At 48.7% G+C, this 6,858-nt stretch overlaps 1 protein-coding gene across 19 annotated transcripts in view; it reads left to right on the top strand.

The window, feature by feature from the left end:
* The first annotated feature begins 1,969 nt into the window (after window positions 1–1,969).
* Window positions 1,970–6,858, top strand: part of DAAM2 (dishevelled associated activator of morphogenesis 2) — a 114,167-nt gene continuing 109,278 nt past the window's right edge. For 16 of the 19 annotated variants that reach the window (XR_013416414.1, XM_078000025.1, XM_078000024.1 and 13 more), the window contains exon 1: window positions 1,970–2,059. The gene's annotated coding sequence lies outside the window, so the exon portion shown is untranslated. Of the gene's footprint in view, window positions 2,060–2,167; window positions 2,754–6,858 lie in introns of those variants that run through there. The other 3 variants (XM_078000019.1, XM_078000011.1, XM_078000007.1) reach the window with 2 other exon arrangements.

Here is a 6,858-nt window from a genome sequence, read left to right as displayed (position 1 = left end):
TATCTAGGGCCTTGGTTTCTTTTAGCTTCCCGCCCTACCGCCCTTAAGAGAGTAGCTTTTGTTCTCAAGGTAGCAAGATGGATGCTGCATCTCCAGGCATCATCTAAATGCTCCAGGAGAGAAGAAATGGGGAAGGAGGATTAGGGAATGTCAAGGGGAATGTTATATGAATGTGACCTTCTCTTAAAGAGAGTTTGTGGAAGGCATCCTCTGTCTTCTGCATTACAATCTCACTAGTCAGAACTGGGTCTCATAGCAATCGTGAACTACCAGGGAGTCTAGGATGGTGAATATTGTAGATTTCTAGCTTCTTTAGTTGAGAAAGGCAAGGGAGAAGGGGTTTGTCAATGGCTTCTGGAAACTTATTTGCAGGGTCTGCTGAAGAACAGAGCTCACCTTGCCAGTGGAGCCTTGATATGAGAGAGGGGATGGAAGGAGGTAAAAGTGGGGTATGATGCCGGGGAGAGCAATCCCACAGTGAACAAACAGCAGCTCCCTGCTGCAGGGCCCTCCGTGGCTTGGGTCAAAACAGTATGACTGTCTGCTACTGAGAGGCCCAACCCCAAGACTTGGCTCCTTCTGGCAATCAGCTCTAACCAGCTGCTGCCAAAGAGGTAAACACATTCCAAGTCCTTGAGTCCCTGCTGCACTGTAACTGTGGTTAAAACACGCCCCCGCCTTGACCGGTTTGGGCTAATGGACAGTTCACTATAGTTGTGTTTTAATGATGATTTGCAGTTACCCGTGCCCTCTCCCATTCATGGCAAGATGAACAGCTAAACTCTTATGTTGTCTAACCGTATAAGTATTTTGCATCTCACGTGTATCATTTTAAGTTCATTTCATTCTCAATCCTTGGGAACCATGAAGGATAATGTATTACATTCTCTCTCTCTCTCTTTTTTTTTCCCCTCTGGAAGATCATGCATTACATTCTCTTTTTTTCTCTGGAAGGGTGGCCCTGAAACCAAGCCATTTCCCTAAGTCTCTTTGGCTAGGTGGAGAAACAGACAACCGCTAACCCAGAACAACCACTGAACACCCGGAAAACTCTATACAGGTCATCACCCAGTGGGGGCACCATTTGCTTACAGAGGGAGCTGGGGGAACTAGGAAACCGAGAAGATCAAATACTCCCTGTGAGGGTGTTGCCAATCCCAGAGAGGACAATTGCTCTTAACCAAAGCAATCTCTAGTTCAGTCAAGGAGACAGACCACAATCACATTAAAAAAAAAAAAAAAAAAAAAGCAAATTTTAAAAGTATGAATAAGAACTATTGTAAACTGCTCAAACTATGCATACAAGCAATGAAGTAAGATGAATTGACTGGCACTGAGTAGGAAAAGCTATACAGGGGCAGGGAGTGTGGAACATAATTTAATAAAAATAAACTTAAAAAATATATATACACTCCCAAAAAAGAAATGGAAAAGTTGTTAGGGCGTGGAGCAGGGCTCCTAATTAGCTGTTCTGTTGTGCCTGATTTCCCTCCCATCCTGCCCAGCACCCCTCTGGGACACATTGTCCAGTGCAGGGACACTTTGGGGAGGGACAGGGGATTCCCTGGCACCGGGACCTCCACCTCCGAGCCGGCCTCAGACCAGACCTTTTGCCCGTGGCCCAGAGGAGGAGCGGAGGAGAAACCCACTGCCCAGGTGGCCACTTTGCCCGCTTGACCCTTCCATGTTTCCAAAACAGGGGGGGCCCTGAGAAGGCTCCCTGCCAAAGTGGGGAACAGCTACCCTCATTGTGCGCCTCGCCCTGCCGGCGGCGCCCTCCCCCCGCCTCCGTTCGGTCTGAAAGTGTGAAAATTACAAATCCCAAGAAACTGCAATCAGAACTCTACCTAGGGAAATTTCAGAGTATCCTTGCCATAAATATCCCGCTCCAAGACGCCTGACGTCAGAGCGGGGCGGGCGGACGGGCGCGAGGCCGGGCCTGGAGGGGCGGCAGCCGCGGCTTCTCGGGGATAGCGCGGAGCACACGGGAGCGAGCGGAGCGCGGGCGGCGGCGTCGGACCTCGGGCTGCGGGAGCGCGGGCGCCCTGGGGTCCTCGGAGTAAGTGCGACGGGCCCTGGCGCTCCCCGTCTTGGGGCTGGGGCCGCGGGGAGCCCTCTCCGCAGGGCTCCCACACTTCTCTCGCCTCTGCTTTCTTTAGCATGCCCCGCGGGGCTTGGGGAGGCAGCGGCTCCGCAGGCTGGCGGTTTTGTTTCTCCAAAGTGTTTGCAGGAGCCGCCGACCCGGAGTGGGCTCCCAGGGCCTGTGTGTGTTTGTTTGGGTGTGTGAGTTGTGTGTTTGTGTAATGGGTGTGATTGCGTGTGTCTGTAGTGGCACATCTGGACATAGGAAATGTCTTTGGAAAACTTTTTTAAAAATTTTTTTGAGGCTTTGAAACCTGACTCCTGGTTGTCACAAGTGGACAAACACAGAAGATACCCCCGCAAAACTGACAACATTTTGGTGGTGGCTTTTCCGGGTTCGGACTGAACCTTCACTTGGCTGGGCTGAAGTCTTCACAGGCCCCCAGCTCCCATTTGCAGGCCTGGCCTCTGGCTAGCGGGCAGGGCAGCCGTGAGGTTCTTGTTCTCAGTGGCAGTGGGACCCGGGGCGGGGGAAGGAGCATCTCAGGAAAGGGGTCCCCGGACTCTGGGGTTCTCAGCACCTGCGGTCGCAAACCAACCTCATGCCCTGACCTTACCAGGCGTCGGGACTCTGACTTAACCAGGGAAGGAGGGACTTGGTCTGGCGGCAGGTAATTTTGTGAAGAGGATGAGAAGGAAGAGGGGAGGTGGTGGTGATGGCTAGGACGCTGTGGCCCTGTGTCCAGCCGTAGCTTGGGAGTGGGATGGATGTTTTTGCCACATGGCCACGGTGAGGTACGTGCCAGGTTCTCTGGGAGTGCCGCGTGTGGTGCCCCAAACAAGATGCAAGCTCCTAACATAAAGAGACGTGTCTGAGCTGTGGGGTGGAGGAAGGGGGGCGGTGGGGGAGAGGGAGAGAGATTTTTATCAAAATTGAACACAGATTGCTGAGGTCTGGGCTTGATTTAACTCTTCTCTCTCTGCCTCGGCCATTTCTCCACAGTTTTGGAGTAGATTTGGAACGTTTGTCGGAGGGTTAGAGGAAAATCACACCTCTCCAGAAAAGAGTCCCCATAGGTTTTCCTTGATACCCACGTGGGAATGAAGGCAGCTTCCCATCTTTAAAAAGTTCAAAGTCTTGTGTTTTCCCCCTTCTGAGTTTGGTGTCAGTTTCCTGAGTTTCTTTGCAAAGCCAACTGAAGCGGGGGATGGATTTTCCCTAGGGCCTGGGGCGGAAAGTGTGCTCCACCGAGAGTAGGGGGAAAAAGCAGCAGTGGGGCCGTATGGATCCATCAGCCCTGAGTAGCACAGTGCCAGGCACTGCCTGTCAGTAGCTGGGTTCCACAAACGAGTGACCACAGACAGCCTGAATTTTCAGCTTTGCTCTAGCCAGTCTCTGGTTTTGTATTTTGCAATAGAGCCAACCTACAATGTTTGGGTGGGAGGAAGATTACTGGACTCTCCCTATGTCCTAGAAAAATGAGAGAATGAAGGGACAGGGAGGAAATCTGGATGTAAAAACAGACTCACAGGAAGTTAAAATTCAGGAAGGATTTTAGAAATTATATAAATTGACCCCCAGGGAAGCTCCATAAAAGAAGGAGCAGGCAGCAATGTCAGAAACACTCATTTAACTTCAGGAGTACGTCGTCAACTGAAGTGTAATGAAGAAGGAGGAAATCATCCCATAAGCAATGTAAACAAGGGTGCATGTAAACAGGGGTCACTGGTCCCCATGAGATGCACATGCCTGCGTGTATTTACACGTACATGACTGTGGTGATGGCCATGGCCTTAGGCATTGGAGGATAAATGGTCTATTTCTTCATCTGTGCTGGGAACTCCATCTAACCCCCATTTCTTTATGCAAACAACTGTGCTATTATTGTCTTGCTCCCTGGTAGTTGCGAACTCTGGCTCCTAACTCCCAGCTGAGTTTTCAGAGCTTTTCCTCCAGCGCCTTGGATGCTGAGGGAATACTCGTGCCCCCATCAGGACAAAAAGAGGAGAGAACATTCTCCTGGGCATTAGAACTTAGAGAGTCAGGAGCTCAAGAAGGTGGAGGCTGTGCAGGCAGGTTCAGTAGGAAGGCCTGTGAATGATTTTGCTTTCGGTGAGCGTGGGGAAGTTGAAATACTACTGCTTGCTGTGAGAACATGTTCTCTCCCCAGTCTTCTTTCCCAACTGTCTCCGAAGTTTTTGATGCAAAACAGGTTAAACTCCCCATTACTAAATAGCCCTGGATCCAGGTGTAAAGAATGAAGATAAAGGGTAAGTACAGGCAGTAGAGAAGGCATAGAGATAATGAAAGATGAGGCTTTCTTCTTGATTTTAGAGGAGCCAATGGAGGTAGCAAGTTTAAATGTTCTCATTCATTTCCATTATTTAAACATAGAAGACTAAATACCCAGGGAGAGAAGGGACCCCTTGGAGCAGGATTCCCAGAAATACTCTTATTCTAGCACACGGTTCCTGAGGGAGAGGTGAGGGGCAAGAAATGGGCTTTCAACTCTTTCTACATGTGGGGTTTCTGGGAGTGCTGCCTGTGGGATCAGTGGAGTCCTGATCCTTCTGGGCTTATACTAGGAGACATTTCACCATGGCCGGGATGAATTCCCAGGCCATGGACGCCTAGGCTGACATCGAAGCCTGCTCATGGCTCATTCTATCAGTTCAATCTTCTGGCCAGCTCTTTGGTCATCTTTGAGATTAGATTAATTAGATGGGATGCATTCCAAGACATCCTTAAAGGTCCAGAGGGCAAACACAGCTGGCAGAAAGAACAAGTTGAAGAATGTCCTTGGCTTTGATAGCAGATGACCTTCTAGATCTCAACAGCCAGAGACACTGTGTCGAAGATCCTGTTTCATTCAGCCCTGGACTTCAGAGGCAGCCCGACACAATGGAAAGAGTGCAGATTTCTGATCAGCTGCCTGGAGAGAGAGAACTGTGACTTATATACGAATTAGTAACCTGGGCTACATGACTTATTCCTCCTGAGCTTCAGCTTCCTCATCTGTAAAATAAGGATAGTATTTCCCTTCCCAGGTTATGAAAACAACATTTATGCATAAGAACTAAGAACAGAGCTCAGAATGTTGTAAGACCCTTAATAAAGGTAGGGCTATATTTTTATTTTTCAGTTTTTCAGCCGTCAGGAGCAAGTATTGCTCAGAAAGAACCTCTCCCCAAATCTAGCTACATATTTTCCATGATTGAAGGCCAGTGGGTGGAGTTTCTAGGGCTCTGGACACCCTTACTTCCTTCCTCTAGAAAAGGTGACCAGTGAAGATTTTCCATGAGCATCCCTAGTCCATTATCCTGATTGGTGGGAGGAGAAACCAGGCATCCTGGATGTCTGGCCTAGAAATCCCTCTTGTGTTTGTGCTCTCTAGGGAGGGAGAAGGACAGAAGAGCAGGTTGTATAAGTATGATGGGGAGGGGAAAGGTAGGGAGGTGGGGGCAGGGGAGGAGGGTCAAGGACCAATTGAGTCTTGAAGGACAAGCCTGAAGTCGGAGAATGCGGCTAGGCAGCCACTTCTTGTCAAGGGTGCCCAGGTCAGAGTAATGGGAGAATCTGATGGGTTGTAAAGAATGAAAGCTTTAGCCATCGCAAACATCTCCAGTGGGTACGAGGCGGGAGGCTGCCCCCTGAACCCTGACTGACACATTATCCAAGGGAGTGACTACTCCAAAGGAACAAAGGAGCATCTGATGTTAGAGAGCAGCTGCAGGTCCTCTTGGCCCATCCCAAAGCTTCTAAGTTATCCTTCAAGTTGACATTTAAGACTTTGAAGATCACATTTGTTTTTGTTTTGTTCAAGCTCCCTCTTTAACCATGGCCTGGGATGACTTTTAAGCTTTTAAGAGGCTCAACCAGTGGCCAACTTCTCTTGAGATGGCCCAGAGCGGGGGGTCAGTGAATTCCTCACTCCTGGCAGCATCTATTTCTCCAGCTCTCTCCACATTTTTTGGTTTGTTTTTTGTTTCATTATGAGGTTCTAAAACTGCACAGTCAAGATGCTGTGGGGGGAGGAAGTGCCTGTTTTTGGAACCTGTGCCGCATTATGCTAGCGCTGGCCAAGGCTTATCAGACTATGGTTATTAACAGGTGTCGTGGGTTTCTTTCTGGGTTCCCCCTCCAAAAAAAAAAAAAAAAAAAAAAAGGGACCTGGAAAAAAATAAACTTTAGGCAGTTTGGTGTCTCTTTCAATCCTGGCCAAAGAGGAGGTGACTTACTTGTAGTACGTCCTATGGTTCCAAGGAAGAGCTTTAGAATCAAGCAGGCAGAGGTTTGAGTTCTGGCACCACCAGGTCACAAGCTTGCTAACCTCTCTGACTCTTCTTTATCTGTTAAATGAGAACAACTACTATTCTCATTTCACAGAATTGTTCTGAAGATGAAATGGAATGATATGTGGGAAGAAGCTAGCAGATTGCTCAGTAAAATGTTAATGCCATTCCCCCTCTCCAGTTTTAAGTTCATGAAAGTAAATGGGTTCAGACATTTGTCCACAAGTCAAAGTAAATAAGCCACTTATTCAAGGATTAACAACTGTGCTCAGAGGTCAGATATCTCAGCCTGGAGATGGAGACCCTTTATACAAAAGTGGGGCACAGAACAGTGCTCCCCATGCCAAGCAAATGGCAGCCCCATGTGACCCTCGATTGGAATAAAGGAAAGGCCACCAGTTCACTCACCCATGAATTTGGGCTATTTAGTGAGCTCTCCATAGAGCTTGTTTAAAAAATCTCAAACACTGTCCTGAGAATCAA

This window comes from Macaca mulatta, chromosome 4, assembly GCF_049350105.2.
Source record: "Macaca mulatta isolate MMU2019108-1 chromosome 4, T2T-MMU8v2.0, whole genome shotgun sequence".
NCBI classification, from domain to species: domain Eukaryota; kingdom Metazoa; phylum Chordata; class Mammalia; order Primates; family Cercopithecidae; genus Macaca; species Macaca mulatta.
Note: the sequence above shows the minus strand (reverse complement) of the source record. Positions and strands in the feature narration are given on the sequence as shown.